Source organism: Triturus cristatus, chromosome 1_2 (assembly GCF_964204655.1).
Source record: "Triturus cristatus chromosome 1_2, aTriCri1.1, whole genome shotgun sequence".
Taxonomy (NCBI): domain Eukaryota; kingdom Metazoa; phylum Chordata; class Amphibia; order Caudata; family Salamandridae; genus Triturus; species Triturus cristatus.
In genome coordinates, this window is record NC_140580.1 from 1,115,808,644 (window position 1) to 1,115,827,954 (window position 19,311).

The 19,311-nt window shown below is 50.4% G+C and overlaps 1 long non-coding RNA gene across 2 annotated transcripts in view; it reads right to left on the minus strand.

Annotated features, from left to right (window-relative positions):
• LOC146868786 (uncharacterized) overlaps nucleotides 1-19,081 on the minus strand; it is a 56,952-nt gene extending 37,871 nt beyond the window's left edge. Inside the window, exons 1-6 of one of the 2 annotated variants that reach the window (XR_014966425.1) lie at nucleotides 18,968-19,081; nucleotides 18,497-18,559; nucleotides 18,305-18,344; nucleotides 16,955-17,044; nucleotides 16,546-16,644; nucleotides 15,519-16,130 (exon numbers count right to left, since the gene is read on the minus strand). This is a non-coding gene — a long non-coding RNA (uncharacterized LOC146868786). Of the gene's footprint in view, nucleotides 1-15,518; nucleotides 16,131-16,545; nucleotides 16,645-16,954; nucleotides 17,045-18,304; nucleotides 18,345-18,496; nucleotides 18,560-18,967 lie in introns of those variants that run through there. The other variant, XR_014966426.1, reaches the window with a different exon arrangement.
• Nucleotides 19,082-19,311: the final 230 nt, after the last annotated feature.

Sequence of the window (19,311 nt, forward strand, 5' to 3'; positions counted from 1 at the left end):
GAGCCTACTGCGCACTGTTGTGGTACGATGGATGTGCGAGTAGAGCTTGATGTGGATGTGCCATTGGGGTAGCAAAACTGTTAGGCAACTGGACAGCTTGTAACTTTGGATTATGCATGATGATGTTACAACCTGTGTTTAAAGTGTACTCTTGTTGAATGTCAAGGAGTGGGCATAGCTCCACATGGCTACCAGCTGTGGGGATGCTAACTTTGCTTATGATGTGCATGTACACACCATGTCCAACTAGAAGAACACATGCTGGCCAAGGCATGGCCTCAGTTGGGCCAGAATGATAAAGGCCGGCCTCAAACAGTGCACTGTGCTCCACAAACAGATTGTGGTATGTTGGGGTTGCACAGCCGTGTCCCAGTGATGGCTGCCTCTCTTTTCAAAGAAAATGAGCCTGTTCTACTCTGAGGGCTAACAATGGTTGTACTTTGGAGGACTTAGATCACAGGACCTTGAGAACTTGACAGCAAAGGATGTTTCTCAGTTAGGTTAGTTGCATGTAGAAGTCGCCGTTGTCAGTGGTTTGTGGTCATAGTCCTATAGAGGTCAGGAGTTATGTTTGTGGTTTGTGAGAGTCACAGTACTAAGGGGTCTTTGGTCATAGAACCAAAGGAGGTAGGAAGTTTGGCACCGAAGGTTGGATCACAGTGCTCAGGGAGAGCAGAAGTTACTTTTGTGGTTTGCAAATTTGTCCGTATTGAGGGGCTTTTGATAACAGCGCCTATGGGGTTCAGGAGGTGGGTTGGTGGTAAGTAAGAGTCTCCGTACTGAGGTTTTGTGATCAGAGCACCTATGGAGTTCAGGATGTAGATTGGTTGTATGTAGGAGTCACCGCAGTTGGTGGTAAGTAAGAGTCACTGTACTGAGGTGTTTGTGATCACAGCACCTAGGGATTTCCGGTGTTAGGTTGGTGGTATGTAAGAGTCACCATAGTTGGTGGTAAGAGTCACCGTACTGAGGGGCTTGTGATAACAGCGACTCTGGAGTTCAGGAGGTAGGTTGGTGGTATGTAAGAGTCACCGCAGTTGGTGGTAAACAAGAGTCACTGTACTGAGGGACTTGTGATCACGGTACTTAGGACGATCAAGAAGTAGGTTGGTGGTATGTAAGGGTCACTGCACTGAGCGGTTTATGAACCAAGCACCGACGGCGACCAGGAGGTAGGTTGGTGGTATATAAGAGTGACAGTACTGAGAGATTTGTGATCACGGTACCTAGGGAGATGGTGAGGTAGGTTGGTGGTAAGTTACCGTTCTGAGGGGTTCATTAACCAGCACCGACAGCGATCAGGAGATAGGTTAGTGGTATGTAAGTTACCGCACTGAGGGGTTCGTGAACCAGCACCAACGGCGATCAGGAAATAGGTTGGCAGTATGTAAGTTACCGCACTGAGCGGTTTGTGAACCAGCATTGACGGCGATCAGCAGGTTGGTTGGTGGTATGTAAGTTACCGGACTGAGGGGTTCGTGAACCAGCACCGATAGGTTCGTGAACCAGCAGCGACGGGTTCTTGAACCATTCTTGAACCAGCACTGACGGTGATCAGGAGGTTGGTTGGTGGTATGTAAGTTACTGCACTGAGGGGTTCCTGAACCAGCACCGATGGCGCTCAGGAGATAGGTTGGTGATATGTAAGTTACTGCACTGAGGGAGTGATTCGTGAACCAGCACCAACGGCGATCAGGAAGTTAATTGGTGGGTGGTATGTAAGTTACCGCACTGAGGAGTTTGTGGACCAGCACCGACGTCGACCAGGAGTACAGTGACTTGATACCTTCAGGTTGACGGTTGAAGGGAAGCTTGTTTAACTTTTGTTATTTACAACAATTCAGATGGTTATTTTCTGTCGCATAGTGCGTGTTTGGGGTGTTTCCAGGACTCCAGGTGTTAGTTATGCCTACTAGTTCTCAGTGAGTGGGTAGTTTCCTCCCTGTTACTTGCACCTGAAGTCTGTCTTGTGGTTTGAGTTGCCACCACCCTGCTTACCCTAGTGGTTACTATCCTTCTGGGGTACCAGTGGTTTGGTAGAAAGGCACTGTTTCCACACAAGAACTCTCAATCCCACATCGACCCAATCTTTTAAAAAATATGATATTTGCAGATTCGAGGAAAATGCTCATTATTGTCAAAAACAAAAAGAACACTATTCATACCGGTGCGTAAAACATATGATATATATAAACATATGAGATATATTTTCCATCTTTTCTTATCTCACGATTTCAACAAGTTGATTTTGCCTGAAACAAACATGGCGGCCTTGAATTTCTTTCTGTCGCTATCAGGTGTGACGTCAAGGAAGGCATTCCCATCAACCAGAGTTGTGCACAACGATCGAAACTAATTACAAGTATACATTAAAAAAATAACTTGTATGATTTAATTGAGTTTAATAACAGATGTCTTGCCCTCGTGCATGGACGTTGTTTAAGCAATGACACCTGACCCTGCATATAACCTATGCTTCCTCGCAGGGGTGTGGGTTCAACCCGTATCACAGGGCATCACAGGCTCACAGAGGAGGCCCCTGTTCCTGAAAAAGTTTCAGGGGGACGCAGGATTAGTCCCTGGGATCGCCAGCTGATTAACTGTCCTGAAACTGTCCTGAAATGCTGTGATTTTATGAGACTGCTCAGAGCCCAGGGAACTGTCACAGACATTGTGTTAATTCCGATAATGTTTGACTCACGGGTGCCTGTCTCGGGGACACACACGTTTAGTGCCCCCAGGGGCGAGACTGTGCCAGGCACTAAAATAAAACTTTATCACTTACTCATAAAAGAGTCCCCGAGGGACGCGCGGCCTCAACCGCTGCATACTGAGCAATTCCCGTAAAATCCCCGGCCTGTCTGTCTCAGATTCAACAACATGAGAACAATGAAACCCAAGCATAAGCAAGCGAGCAGGGTGGGGTGTGCAAGGACCATAGTGCCAATATCGGCAACCGTTATCATAGCATACATCAGTACATAATCATAATAAAACACATGACACTGAATGTAAGTGGAGAAATATTGCTGCAGGTTTATTAGCATAATAAATATGCAAACACGGTGGGTTATCTTACGGGCGATCCCAGGGCAGGCCAGCCCCATGCCGCCTGCCCGTCTGATAAGCCTAGAGTCACCATGGCAACGCCAATTGGTGACCACCAAATGTTGGGAGGGTCCACCCCTCCCATCCGTGGACCTCCAGTCCACATGCTTCACCACGCCCCCCCGTGATGGGTGGGCGGAGCATACATGGCAGCCCCCGGTTGCTCAGACCCACAACCGCCTGTCGGTTAGCGGGGCGCCGTAGGTCTTCCAGTGGACACGCTAAAAGATCCCTGGGTATCCTGGCTTAGCACCACACGGTGCTGCTGCATGCTATACCCCTTGGTATGTGCAGACCCTGGATCGCCCTGTAACTCCTCCTGCAACACAAAAGTGAAAGTTGTTAGAAAAACCTTCCCCCCCCTTCTTGTCCCTCCTGATGCCGGGTAAGCGGATGGGCGGGCAAGGCAAACGAGCGGACAAGAGGGCGAGGAGGGGGCGGGGACCGAATATGTACCCCCCCCTTGGCTCCTCCCCGCCGGAAGCAGCTACCTGACTGGGGTCTCCCTAGGTCAAGCCCAGGGACACGACCTCCCACCCCTGTGCCTTCCTGTGGCACTAAGGCGGCCGCCCTCAAGGGGGCGGGCCGCTGCGCAACCCCCACCCCGGGCAGCCTTACATAGTGCCAATATCGGCAACCGTTATCATAGCATACATCAGTACATAATCATAATAAAACACATGACACTGAATGTAAGTGGAGAAATATTGCTGCAGGTTTATTAGCATAATAAATATGCAAACACGGTGGGTTATCTTACGGGCGATCCCAGGGCAGGCCAGCCCCATGCCGCCTGCCCGTCTGATAAGCCTAGAGTCACCATGGCAACGCCAATTGGTGACCACCAAATGTTGGGAGGGTCCACCCCTCCCATCCGTGGACCTCCAGTCCACATGCTTCACCACGCCCCCCCGTGATGGGTGGGCGGAGCATACATGGCAGCCCCCGGTTGCTCAGACCCACAACCGCCTGTCGGTTAGCGGGGCGCCGTAGGTCTTCCAGTGGACACGCTAAAAGATCCCTGGGTATCCTGGCTTAGCACCACACGGTGCTGCTGCATGCTATACCCCTTGGTATGTGCAGACCCTGGATCGCCCTGTAACTCCTCCACAGCCTTGGGAGTGGCCACCGTCACTACCAGGGCCCCCCACCAAGGTAGACCTATTTCCTTACAACCTGCTGCAGCCAAAGCTTCCCCTAGGCCCAGTAGGTCCAGTCTATTCGCAACCCGCAGCTGCCAAGTCTTCACCAAGGTCAAGTAAAATTAAATTCATACCTAGGGTGGAGAGGTGCACCCCATCACCCTCCAGACACCCTGTTGATTTGGCGTGTAAAAGGCCATGGCTGATGAAGCCAAAGCCTCTTAGCTCAGTGAACTTGCACATGGCGCTATTAACTTTTCTCCTTGACACCTCAATGGCTTCTCCTGAGCGGGCTCCTTGCCAAGGTAGCCTATTACTAACAGCCTGCTGCAGCCAAAGCTTCCCCTAGGTCCAGTAGGAAAAGAACCGTGCCTAAACTAGGGAGGTGCACCCCATCTCCCTCCCGGCACCCTGTGGACTTGGCGTGTATAAGACCATGCCTGATGAAGCCAAGACCTCTTTGCTCTGCGCAACTGCGCATGGCTCCTGGTAGGCCATCATACCTACAGCATACTGATACCGGGCTTCTCCCAGGTCCAGTCAAAACAAGTCTACGCCCAACCGGGCCGGCGGCCAGCGTGCACCATCAGGACAGGTTCCCCCAACCTTTCTAAACTCCTCCGTGGATTTGACTGAAATGACCTTAAACCTAAATAGGCGATGGTCCAAAGTTGCCTTTGCATGGCTAAATAACAATCCCTTTGCCAAGACACTCCTGCCTGGCAGTGCCCAGCCTGCCTTCCTTCCTCTTTCACTCCGTTGGAGTATGCCCATCGTATTCCATCAGTCACCACCAAATGTAAAGCCTTGCCCTCCCAAAATTCTGCTAGTATACCAGGGAGAGACAGGTCAGAGTGACCCCAGAGGAGAACAACGTGTAAAATGCTTCTCTATTTGAATACTGGAAAAGCCAATTGGTCTCCAACAGATTTATAGCTTAAAGTGTTCCCCCGGTGCTTCCCTTAATCATATGGACCATAGGCCCCTGTTGGAAGGCCACTTCCACAACCTGCATAGCTGCCAGCCAGTGCTGTAGGGCGGGCGAAGTTACCCGGTACTGATGCTCGCAAAGGTACCTGTTTCGCCAAACTCAAGGGCGTGCTACTCAGTGAGCAACCAGACTCTGCCCTAGTACCCAGAGGTCAAACCCAAGCCCCTCCAAGTTCTGCTGCTTCACCTGCCTGTTAACACGAATCCCAGGGCAGACCACCGGCCTATAACCCATGCTTGGCCATGCCTGAGCTAAAATACCTCTGAACAGCCTGACAACAGGCTAACCACCAGCATTGCGTTCTGAATGTTTCTGACACTGCCAAGAAACATGCGCATAACTAAAGCAACTGGCACCATGCCATAAAAGTAACAGTTCAGCCTTCTATGAAACAAACGTGCCCTTGTGGCGATCAGAGTAGTGCTCCCTCCAAGCCAGCAGCCCTAACAGGCAACCCGCACCCTCTTGGCACTGGCACACCCCCGCCACAGCTGCCCTCGAGTGCCTGGTCGTGTGAGGCCATAACCTATGTTTCATCACTGCGTCATACCGGGGTATGATGACCCATCTAACTCTACTGCTGAGTGCCCATTGCACCATCGCAAGTATGCCTTTGCCTGCTCAGAGTCTGGCTGTAAAGTTGGAAGACATTGACCCCCCAGCCCAGGGCGAAGATGGCAGCATTACAGTATCTGGTGCTATAGACGGTCCCCGTACCCTGATGGGACAGAATGCAATGCCCTTGCTCCTGTTGAGCACGAAACCAAAACCAATTGCTCACCCTGGTTTAATACCTTCCTGCTGCTAATCATTTCCTGGCTGAATGTTGACAAATCCATGTTCTGTAATGGCACTACTTCGCCGCCTGCACCATTCTGCCAGTGCCGAAAAGACCTTTGTCATGCTGCATGGCCTCATCAATCATGCCCTGTTCTAGCAGCGCCCGCTTCAGCCGAGGAGCAAACAACTCGCCGGTACCCCCAAACTGGCCCTGATGCGAGACAAACCGGGCCAAGGCACAGCAGTGCGGTACTAACTAATAGCAGGTCTAACAGCGTCAACAGGCGTCCTCAGCTTACAATAGGCGTGGTGGAGTGAGGGTATCCAGTGAGAATCAAGATGACAACTTCCCATCTGACCGACCGTGGTGGGAACCACTCCTGCATATTCTAGTACACATGGTCCCAGTTCACATGTCACTGCCTGATGTACGTGCCCTAGGTACATGGTCCCCTTGCATGGCGGCCTGCCATTGAGACCCACACCAGTCCCCGATCAGTACCACTATCTGCCTACGCTACAATCTTGCCTGGCCTTCCTTCATGCCCAGCTGTACCACGCGATGATTGCTCTCCTCCGTCACTTGACCTGACCACACCTAGAAATACAAACACAGCGAGAGGAGGCAGCCTGTGACCTGCCCCAAAACCACCATCCCGCATCAAACCGACCCGATGAAAAGACAAGCGCCTAATGCTCTACACCCCTGGAAGACCCAGGAAATAACCCACCGATCAACAATCGAGTAAATAACAACGGACATCCTTTCAGCATCTGAAGGCCTAGCCCCTCCGAAGTAACCTGGGAGCCCAACGCCAGGCCTCAGCACCTGTGGCGTGAGTGATCTTTGCCCACTACCGTGTGAGCCAGGGCCCCCGTGTTTTTTTTTTTTTTTTTTTTTTATGACTGAAGCACACGAAAACAACCCTAGCTGTTCCTTGCCGCTAGGTCTTCCTACCCTCAGGAGACCAAGAACGACCAGGAAACAATAACACTCACTCAACACTAGGCGTTCCAAGTCCACTCGGCCTAATTTGCCAGCCGGTGAGCGTTCCAGATTCTTTAGCTTGGCCCCTCCTATGAGCTCCCTGTTGAAAGTGGCGAGCCGGACCTGCCAGTACTATCTACCCTTCAACTCCTTGCCGCATGGCGGCACTACCCATTGCAACCCTTGTCAACCAGCTGGCAATGTGGGTTAACCTCCGATTAGGGTGGCGGCAGAGCATCTAGCATGTGTCCTAGATGCCCAATCTATGTGACGTTGTGCCGGGGTGGTGGAAACCTTACACTGATAACTGTGCATCGCACCCTCAGACAATCGTAAAATACTTGCTATTTAATAAAGCTGTGAATTGCAATGTGTAACTGTTACTACTTTTATCACACTCCAGGAGTGAGAGGCAGAGCTAGCTACTGATGCACTGCCCATTATACATGGGGTTAACAGCAGGCACATCCCCTGGTGGGCTATCTTGTTTGGAAAGGATCCTTGAGCTGAGGATTACACCGCGATCTCCCTGCCAAGTGCAAGTACACCTAAGAAATGTGCCAGTTTCATACCTGAGACCTGTAAATAAATCCCCGTAGACCGGCTACCTAACATGACCATAATGCGTGCTACCGCCTCAGAGTTTGCCTGCAAAATAACTGCTGTGATTCCAGGCTGATATGAAAACTCATGCATGAGGCAAGAAGTATTGATGGAAGGATCGTGATGTGGCCAAAATTGCAGTCACTGCACCCCCAGTGGGTTGACCCCTACCCCGCCCATCCTACTTACTTGCTGAGTCCTATCCCAGGTACCTTACCTGCTGACCTACAGTGGCCCTTGGTGCTGAACAAACTATGCCCCGGTATGCTTAGTATCCCCCGGAGTTGCTAGCCTCCCACAGGAAGAGGTGGAACTGGGCCTGCCTGTATCTAGGAGTACTGGAGGATGTATGTAATTTGCCCTCCTTGGGATAAAACCTGCCCTTACCTACACATGCATAGATTCGTGTGCTGAACTACAGCAAGGAGCATGCCCAAGTAACTTGCCCTTCTATGAGACCTGGGCAGGAGAGGACCTGCGACATACCCCACTATGGTTGACCTACGCAGATCCCAGCTGTGCCCACACACAAGCGTAAGGTAAGGAGCGCGCGAGAAATGGGCGGAAGGTCTACTGAAGGTAACTGGAGTATGAACGAGCATAGATGTCTCCCACTACGTCGTGCCTTCCCAACTGGCAATAAGTTCAAGATCTGCATCAACCAGGAGCTCTGTCCATGTGACTGCGCCCATACTTCGAGACCCGGGCAGGAAGGACTGTGACCGCCCCAATCTCCTTGCCCTAACACCGGCCCAGCTGTGTCCAAAAGACCTCACAATTCAGCACGTAAAGTGCTTAACTCGTATAACACTGTCAGGACTGACACAAGGCGGCCCCATATAATGCGCCATACATACTCCTGCCGTGCTGCGGAGTGCCCATATCCCTGCCATTCCAAGGACGTAATCTTTCTTCCCGTGGCAACTCTTAAAGGTAGCCAACCCAAACCACACTACCCACTCAGCATTCCCGAGGCTCAGGAATCTGTGGCCTCAAAAATGAGTATAAGGATCAAAATTCGGAACCCGTGGCAGCACGACGGTTGCTGCTGTGGCGAATTCTGCGGCGTTGCCTATGGGTCACCAGATTTGTGTGACCTCGATATATTCGCGCACAGCAGGTGAAGGGTATGAAATAATAGTTGATTAGAGCACACTACTAGCTAAACATAGTGACGTATACACTCCCAATATGCCCTAAAGGGTGAGTAGCTACACCTAGCATGGTAGTGTCAAAAGCTTGAGTGAAATGTGCAAGTTGAAAATATGCATCAGCCACTAGTACATGCATACAATCGAACTCCGGAGGCCCGGAGGAGCCCTTGACGGCGGGCACCGAGCGGACCCTGAGTGCAGTACGTTCAGCCGGGAAGTCTCTAACTGTGGCCCTGCGGATTCGTTTGGGGCGAGGGGGGCCCGCCTCCTCGTTCAACGTAAGCCTTGGCCAATACCGATTGAGACCGGCCCCTACCCCCCTTAACCAACCGCGCCGTCACACCCGCTCCTACTTACTCTCGCGGAAGAGAACGCACCTCCTTCAACTCAGAGCGGAAAGCTGTCCCCGATTCCCCGCATGCAAAGAACAAAGCTGTTAAAACGTGCCCCAGGGCGGTATTGTCCTTGGCCGAGCCAACCATGCGCCTACTCTCCCCTTCCTTCCCCAGCAATAGCCACACTTACACCCTTTTTCCGGCAGCAAGCGTGATCGTCTGGTACACCTAAAACCTTCGCACGACCTTCGCACGATCTAGGAGGAAGAGAAGAGAGGATGACACGACAATATTACTTCCCTGCTGCTCAGACCCACATGCATGGAGGTGATGCGCGCGCAGAATCCTGGATACAAGGCATTCAACACAGGCCTGAGATTAAATCCCAGTTCCCCGGACGCTGCATTCCCTTCGCTACTGAAGAACGGGTGACCAGGATGAACGTGCACAAAAGACTGCTGCTGCGCCCGCAACATTACAAAGCGCTAACAGTAATGCTGGCAAACCAACCGTCTTCGCTTACAAAGTGCAAAAACACGAAGAGCGCACCGGGTGAAACAATATTAATATGTTTTTGGTGTGGTATAAAATCGAGCTCCATTTCCGTACACGATGGGTCTCGCGCAGTGTGGGCACCAGGCACGAGGCGTGTTCGCATTATTACTAGCCTCCATCCGGGTTGCACTCGGCAGCTGTACCCCGGTCATGTATGGGGGAGCAAGAAATGCTACCCAGCAGACAGCAGAGCCTACAGCTTTACTGAACCGGGGTCTTCCATCGGCACACACGGGGCCTCTGCCCCCTCACCTGGTTACGGCTGCTCAGTGCCGGGCGTAAAGCAGGCCCCAGCAGCCCCTGCGGTGCAGGGGGGATACCCGACCACTCAAGGTACCCCTTTCAACCCAAGGCTCATGCGTTTCTGGGAGATGTGTGAAATTCAAGGTCCCTCATCACATTCGGCGGACGGGGAGGCGTTATCAGTTAAGATACTGCACAGTACGTCGCCTGCATTTTGCTTTCACAAGTATTTATTCACTTCTTTTCTTAAAAGAACAATGCCCTTCTTTTCAACATTTTGAGAGTATACACACAAGTGCATCGCTTTTAACTACTGACAACGGCACTAATTCGAGAATGGCACAAAGGGGCAGTTATTTTACACGAGCATTTCTGAGATCAGAACCTCTTATTACCCACAATGCTCAGCCCTGGGAAATAAGCATATATGTTTGTTGGAGAGCGGTATACAAACATGATGCTCAATGGGGCAGGAAAGGGCAGAAAGCAGGACCCCACCACAGGGCCCAGGCGCCCTCTTATTGTTTAGCAATCGAATCCGTCCCACTCACGGCTTGTCCTGCTAAACTGAACACAACCACGTCACGCCAACGTATATGCCTAATATATACCCCATATAAAAACAGCTTGGTCATCGAAGCCGGCGCACAATCCGTCGAACTGAAAGAAGGCTCACTTGCCGAGTGGGTGCAATCTGTTTTGGGGCTTGAGGTGAGAAGCAGGCACCGTCACATGCACCCATCCCCGTTGCCTTGATTGGCTCCGGGGTGTTTATGCACTGCGACCCGTCCGGGAGGACGGGATACTGCAGCAGGAGACGCCGAGCCCGGAACCTATGCAGCAAAAGCCGAGGCAGCAGCCGCGCCAATGCTGGGGCAGCACACTGCGGGTGCCTGCCGGGGGGGGTCAACGAGGGCTCACTTCGAAATTACCCCGCATGTGAAATGCACCGTGAAACCGAAAGCGGGCGCGGGTGCCCCTCCCTTTTATCACGGGTGGCTAACAGATAGCGAGCCCAAGGTCTGATTTCAAAAGGGGCCCCTTTCGCCTCCATTTTACTGCATTCCCTGTCCCAGACAGATAAGTAAGGGGCAAACACAGCGGCGTAGCTACCGTACAGCTTCCTAAACCCGCACCCGCGAACCCCCGTCCGAGGCCCCTGCGTCCCCCGGGCAGTCTGTTGTATGCCCCGTGACTCAGGGCCAGGCTCGTAGCCCAGGGTGCAACTGAGTGCACACCCGGATGGCAATAGAGATACCCCAACCCGCCCCACGATCCACAACATTTGTCGGAGCAGGAAGAAGGGGGGGGGGGTGGGGGGGGGAAAGGGGCGAGGGAGAGGGTGAGCGTGGGCCGGCGACCGTAGTCCGAATCCGCCCCATCGACCCCCTTCCAATGCCAGGCCCGACTAACGGTGAAAGGAGCCAGCCCGGGTAAATTTAAATTATTTACAAACGCGCTTTCCCCTCAAAAGCACAAGATCCAGTCCCCCGCCACAACTCTCTCCCCATCTAAGACACCAACAATAAGGCCGCGAGCGACCAGGGGGGAAGAGAGGAATCGGACGCTCCTACACCCGAGCCGACTCGATGTGCACATCAGGAATGGGGATCAAAAGGACGCGGGGCACAGGGCCGGGGCACTGGCCCCTCGCACTCTACTTGACCGCGTGGCCCGCGACCCACAGCAATTTCCATTAACGCACACCCGATCCTGCCCCCCGCACAAGCTCCTTCCCGAGCACGGCCCCCCCCCCCCGCCCGTGGCACGCCGACCACAGGGCCCTGTCTCCTGGTACTGCCCAGGGACAAGGCCGGGGCGAGAGGGAAGTAACCGGCAGACTCACCTAAGTGAAGACGGGCGACCCGACGGAGCACGACGACTGCAGGTAAGGCAAACGAGCGGACAAGAGGGCGAGGAAGGGGCGGGGACCGAATATGTACCCCCCCCTTGGCTCCTCCCCGCCGGAAGCAGCTACCTGACTGGGGTCTCCCTAGGTCAAGCCCAGGGACACGACCTCCCACCCCTGTGCCTTCCTGTGGCACTAAGGCGGCCGCCCTCAAGGGGGCGGGCCGCTGCGCAACCCCCACCCCGGGCAGCCTTACATAGTGCCACGAAACGGAGAAGCGCTTTGTGTGTGATTCGGGAAAACAGCAGCTTGCACTTACTTTGTATCTATGCAGTTTAATATGTCGAGGACACTCTAGCCAGAGGTTTAGAGCGCTTTATAATAGAGCTGACACATTACTTAAGCATCAGAGGCTGCTCTAGTCATAAGTATGGGGTGCAAGAGATGTAGAGGTACCAGGTCAGGAGTGTCACGCAATAGTGAGGTAAAGGAGTGTTTCACAAGGCAGGGCGCAGTGGAAGGTCAAGTCTCAGAGGGTTGTGGGGAGAGAATAAACTATCTCAAATGGCTTCCAAAGGGGTGAGATTCAAAGGTGAGGGGAGATTCAAAGCCTGCCAAAGACACCGGGCAGTGGTGTGTAGCCCGGGGGAAGGCGTTCCAGGCCCTGGTAGCACTCCCTGAAAAGATTGTCACATCAACTCTTCCTTTTGAAAGGTGGGGGCTCTAGATCAGCGCTTCCGCATAGTGCCAATATCGGCAACTGTTGTCACATAACACACAAGTACATAAATAAACCACATGACACTTTTTGTAAGTGGAGAAATATTGCTGCAGGTTTATTAGTATAACCAATATGCAAACATCAAATCCAATTGGCCGCACTCTGCTCGTCCCACCAGCAAGTTGCCCCAAGGAACTGTGGTCAATGTAGTGGCGACGGCGAGTACGCCTGTGCCACAGTGTTTCAAGAAAGTAAGTGTCGCATTAGCCATCCCTGGACACGTGTTTCGAGGTAGTTGCCTCTCGTCAGCAGGGAGTAGGTAAGTGTATGGGGGTGCCGCGTGGACTGCCAAAAAGTATTAACAGGTAAAGTACCTCTCATGGCGCGCAGGTGCTGGTCCAGGGCTCGTCAGCCCGATGGCTCAAGGGAGCCATAATACAACAAATCCAATCGGCCGCACTCTGCTCGTCCCACCAGCAAGTTGCCCCAAGGAACTGTGGTCAATGTAGTAGCGACGGCGAGTACGCCTGTGCCGCAGTGTTTAAAGAAAGTAAGTGTCGCATTAGCCATCCCTGGACACGTGTTTCGAGGTAGTTGCCTCTCGTCAGCAGGGAGTAGGTAAGTGTATGGGGGTGCCGCGTGGACTGTCAAAAAGTATTAACAGGTAAAGTACCTCTCATGGCGCGCAGGTGCTGGTCCAGGGCTCGTCAGCCCGATGGCTCAAGGGAGCCATAATACAACAAATCCAATTGGCCGCACTCTGCTCGTCCCACCAGCAAGTTGCCCCAAGGAACTGTGGTCAATGTAGTGGCGACGGCGAGTACGCCTGTGCCACAGTGTTTAAAGAAAGTAAGTGTCGCATTAGCCATCCCTGGACACGTGTTTCGAGGTAGTTGCCTCTCGTCAGCAGGGAGTAGGTAAGTGTATGGGGGTGCCGCGTGGACTGTCAAAAAGTATTAACAGGTAAAGTACCTCTCATGGCGCGCAGGTGCTGGTCCAGGGCTCGTCAGCCCGATGGCTCAAGGGAGCCATAATACAACAAATCCAATTGGCCGCACTCTTCTCGTCCCACCAGCAAGTTGCCCCAAGGAACTGTGGTCAATGTAGTGGCGACGGCGAGTACGCCTGTGCCACAGTGTTTAAAGAAAGTAAGTGTCGCATTAGCCATCCCTGCACACGTGTTTTGAGGTAGTTGCCTCTCGTCAGCAGTGAGTAGGTAAGTGTATGGGGGTGCCGCGTGGACTGCCAAAAAGTATTAACAGGTAAAGTACCTCTCATGACGCGTAGGTGCTGGTCCAGGGCTCGTCAGCCTGATGGCTCAAGGGAGCCATAATACAACAAATCCAATTGGCCGCACTCTGCTCGTCCATATGCAAACATGGTGGGTTATCTTACGGGCGATCCCAGGGCAGGCCAACCCCTATGCCGCCTACCCGTCTGATAAGCCTAAAGTACACCGTGGCAGTCGCCAATTGGTGTATACCAAATATTAGGAGGAACCACCTCTCCCATCCGTGAACCACCAGTCCACTTGCTTACTCACGCCCCCCCCAGTGAGAGGTGGGCGGAGCATTCATGGCAGCCCCCGGTTGCTCAGACCCACAACCGCCCGTCGGCTAACGGGGCGCCGTAGTTCTTCCAGGGGACAATGTTAAGACATCCCTGGGTATCCTGGCTTAGCACCCCGCTGTGCTGCTGCATGAAGTACCCCTTGGTATGTGCAGACTCTGGATCGCCCTGTAACTCCTCCTGCAACACAAAGTAACATGTTAGAATGCCTCCCCCCCCCTTGTACCTCCGGCTGCTGGGTAAGCGGAAGGGCGGGCAAGGCGAGACGAGAGGGACAAGAGGGCGAGGAAGGGGCGGGGACAGCCTAAATACCCCTGCCCCCTCCGCCGGAAGTAGCCTTTTGCCGGACGTCTTCCCTGGCCGTGACCCAGGGACTAGACCGGCTACCCTCAGTGCCTTCCTGTGGCACTAAGGCGGCCGCCCTTTAAGGGGGGCTGCTGCGCAACCCCCCCGGGCAGCCTTGCATAGTGCCAATATCGGCAACTGTTGTCACATAACACACAAGTACATAAATAAACCACATGACACTTTTTGTAAGTGGAGAAATATTGCTGCAGGTTTATTAGCATAACCAATATGCAAACATGGTGGGTTATCTTACGGGCGATCCCAGGGCAGGCCAACCCCTATGCCGCCTGCCCGTCTGATAAGCCTAAAGTACACCGTGGCAGTCGCCAATTGGTGTATACCAAATATTGGGAGGGGCCACCCCTCCCATCCGTGAACCACCAGTCCACTTGCTTACTCACGCCCCCCCGTGAGAGGTGGGCGGAGCGTTCATGGCAGCCCCCGGTTGCTCAGACCCACAAACGCCCGTCGGCTAACGGGGCGCCGTAGTTCTTCCAGGGGACAACGCTAAGACATCCCTGGGTATCCTGGCTTAGCACCCCGCTGTGCTGCTGCATGAAGTACCCCTTGGTATGTGCAGACTCTGGATCACCCTGTAACTCCTCCACAGCCTAGGAAGTGGCCACTGTCACTACCAGGGCCCCCCACTCAGACTACCCATTTTTACTTACAACCCGCAGCTGCCAAGGCTTCCCCGAGGTCCAGGAGAAATAAATACATGCCTAGAGATGAGAGGTGCACCCCATATCCCTCCAGACACCCTGTTGACTTGGCGTGTAAAAGACCATACCTGATGAAGCCAAAACCTCTGTGCTCCGTGAAGCTGCGCATGGCGCGATTAACTTTCCTCCTTGACACCTCGATGGCGTCCCCTGAGCGGGCTCCTCTCCAGACCACCCGTGGTGTAATTTCTGACCACCACAGTTCGCACGACCCCAGCATATTGCTCAACTGGCAGAAAGTGTCCCTCATGTTATGGACCCTAGTGTGGTCAAATCATTTCCACCCAGGTGTACCACCAATAGATTTGGCGGAGGCCACCCCCCGAGTCTTTGCTTCAATTTCCTTGTCCATTCACTCCAGCGCAAGCCCGGGAATCCCAACCACGTGATGTCCGTGGCGAGGAAGCCATTCCGCCACTCTCTGACCTTCGCCCACTGCGACAGTCTCGAGATGCTTGAATGGCCCGTTACCCAAACCTTGGTTCCTAATAAATGAAGAAATGATGGTTTGAACGTTTATTTATTGCAACCGTTACCACACAGCACAACACATCTAACATATATACATCTAAATCAAACAAAAAGCACACGGCAAGTGGAGTGGCATACACCTCTCTCCAAGTTCAAACTCGTACAAGTCCAGAGAAGTGCCCCCAGCCCTGAAATCCACTCCTAGGGCCGGATGTATCGTTTGAAGCACTGCGACTCCCAACGCCCTACCTTTTTGATACTCTCTGAAGACATGATTTACACAAAAAAGAAGAGCCACCAACGACAGACAAAGGTTAAGCACTTAAATTCCCATGTATAGTTATATCCAAAGATGGTGCATCCACTTCCAGCATCCGTCGTTGGAAGATGCTATAATGATCCAGAGATTTCACAAACATAAGGAAGGTGCACTCAGTACAAGAGTCATTCAGATCCACAAATGTTATCCGTTGATATTTCAAGTTTATTCCAAATATAATCGGCAAACAGCCAACGCGTTTTGTCCCTTTTGCCAGGGGACTTCTTCAGGGCTGCAGAAGTGACATAAGAACATAAAAGCACAAATATAATGCGACAACCAACAGAAACACATAACAAAATACAAATATATAAATACAATTTGATCAATGACAAACATAAACGTTGTGTACAACATCATATGTATAAAAACAACACAATACACACACATTACATATAACGTGTTTTGCTGGGCATATAATATAAATCTATATATCTAACCATAAGGCTACATACATTTTTTGGTGATTTTGGGAAAGAACTTTAAAATAGAACAAAGACGAGAAAGAAGAAAAGGAAGAAAAGTTTTTATAATAATAAAAACTGAAGGTATATAAGACCAGCATGAATATATGTAAGTATAAAAATAAATAAAATCAGTACAAAAACATACTCCATAACAATAAGAATATATGTATACAATCTCACCTAAAGATCAAACGAGATACGGCTAATTCCGCAACAGCAACTTCATAATAGCCAAAAAGTCCATAAACCGCGCAAAGTTCATCACATGTGTATCCATATCTAAAAGTCAAAATGACAAAAGGCAAGTAGATACATAATATATCTAATCTTTAGTGTGATACACAAGTATAGAGTATTTTCTAAAATCCAAATCGTCGCCTCTTTTTGCATTCACGGTATAAGCCAAACGTAGTAAAATCCAAGTCACGTTCAGAAATCAAGTCATCACATTACTCACACCACTCAAAGCAATAAACCCTCAATCATATTCCTTATCACTCCCATATTCTAAGTGAATAAGGAAGGGGCTTAGGATAGTAACAAAAAACACCATTATGTCTCAACATATATGGTTTCAAAGATAACTTACGTATTCGTCAAAAGTACATGGCGGCATAGTGAATATCATCATAAGTGAATTCTAGATTGCTAGAAGCTTCATGGTAATTGCACTCTCAATCTATCAACAAAGGACAAAGAAAATAAAATGAAAAGGACTATTTAATAATAGCCCATCAAATCTCTCCATTGTCTAGACAGACAAATACATAGACGCAAAGACGCGAAGAGCACCAACATGAGTCCCTAACATATGAAGCAGTGATAAGCAAAGCTCCTTAGGCAGCCTATCACTGTTATCTACTATCCTTCAGTCAAAGTAGCACGATTTTCTAAAATAGCAACACTAGTAATCATTAACATTGACTCATATAAAAATACAATATGTTGACTGGCTGATAAGCGCAAATCCCTATTATGGATTCCCCATGGGTCACTCTGTTGCACTCTCACTAAATATGTCAATAATCATCATGGACTTATAATAATCATATGCCTTGCCTGTTAACTTACAAAAAATTGTTATCCACATATAACGTATGGCATTTGGCGGCAAATATGTAGTCATAGCTGATAGCCTATTTGAAGACATCCAGAGTAAATCGCATTACGCTGCAAGTTTAGGCAAAACCACAGGCTCTGCATATAAAGCGCAACTTAGTCATGTAACTTCTATCTCTATATGGCAGCAAACGTGTAATCATAAGATAAGACATAAAAAAAGGCAACCAGATTAAAACGTATTTCACCGCAAATTAAGGCAAGCTATTATCTAGTTTATCTGTGCGTATTTACTTATATATAACACACAAATCAACTCTCGGGTCTAAGCAATTTTAAAACATGAGCATGAAAGGAGGGATAATATAATCAAACTGTGTCTAGAATGACAGTTCCCTGATACAGAAAAGGAAAGAAATCCCTTTTAGGATGAATGCCCTCACTCACCCGAAGGTGACATGCTTCATCATTTGGGCTTTCTCCTCTCAGTGGGAAAACCTAGTCCCAATGAGGGCTACAACCACCGCACTGAGAGGTGGGAGCTCAGGGATGTTTTATGTGGAGAATCAGGATACTCAGATCCCAACGATGAGCACTAGTGTGGAGTGAGGGCGCAGCGCAAAAAAATCAGAAAGATGTGTAAGTGTGATCTAAAACTGGCTAGCGCTATTGAAAAATGATTTTTATTGGCTCATTAGCCCTGCCAGAAGTAAAAACAGTGCAAAGCAGTTACTATTGAAAACTGCTTGATGACAAAAGGTCGACATGTTTCAGCCAATAAACATCTCAAGAGTATGTGTGGCTTTCATCAGGACCAAAACAAAGCTGCTGCTAGAAAGTGTTACACGCGTGCAAATAAAGTTTGTAAAAAAGACCAAACCAGTTAATGCTCTTGCGGATACAATCTCGCTGGAACTTGTCTGAAAGCAAAAACAAGAAGACACAGATGGAAACAAAATGAGTATCCAAACCTCTTTTCTAAATAACAGTAGCGGTTGAGGCCATAATATATATGTCTCAAACATAGAGCATCTGCCCAAGCTATTAGGAAGCTCTAGTAATAAAGACTCACCCAATTTGTGGGACAAGTAGGCCCACCTCAACCTGGTTACAACTCAGGAAAGGGAGCCCCGCTCTGTAAAAATAAGCAAGCGTAAATCAATACATTTTGCTTATTAAAAGGTGCCAGGAAATGTGAAAAATATCAATAATAACCAACAAAGTGAGATCAAAAATAGGAGGCAAACAGTCTAGTGCATGTTACACTCGTTGAATCCAGAGGGTATACATCATGCATGGACAGACGAGGAAGAAAAAGGAATATTGAGCCCTCATAGATGTTCTAAACAGGGGTCAAAACGGAGTAAACTAGGCGACTAGCAATTCAGACTAAGGTTCTCGCCGAAACTTCACCACCGAAAAAACACCCTGCTCAAAGTCAAGGACAATTACGGCATACTTTAAGACTGAACCCAGCACAGCCCACATATCAAACACTCTTGAAATTATTATTTTCTGCTGACACTTGTGGCTGTACACTCACCTCTCCGTCTGTACTCCGTTGTGGTACAGAAATTGCAACCGGAGGTACCGACGGGGTGGAGAAATGAAAATAAATACCCATCTGGTTCCAGCTCCGAGTCGGAATGCAAGGGCCCCGTAGGTGTCTATCAGTACTGCCTATCCCCATGGAAGAACGTTAGGACCCCATGGTTGTCTAACCGTACTGCCTGTCTCCATTCGGGCGCTAGCTGTTTAGGGAAATGATGTGCTTCAAAGACGCATGCGCGTTGGGGTATTACACTATCACCCATACACTACGACATTGTTAGGAGAGCCCGCCCATGGAAAACAGTAATTGGCTGGAAATTTAGACCCAGGAAGGTA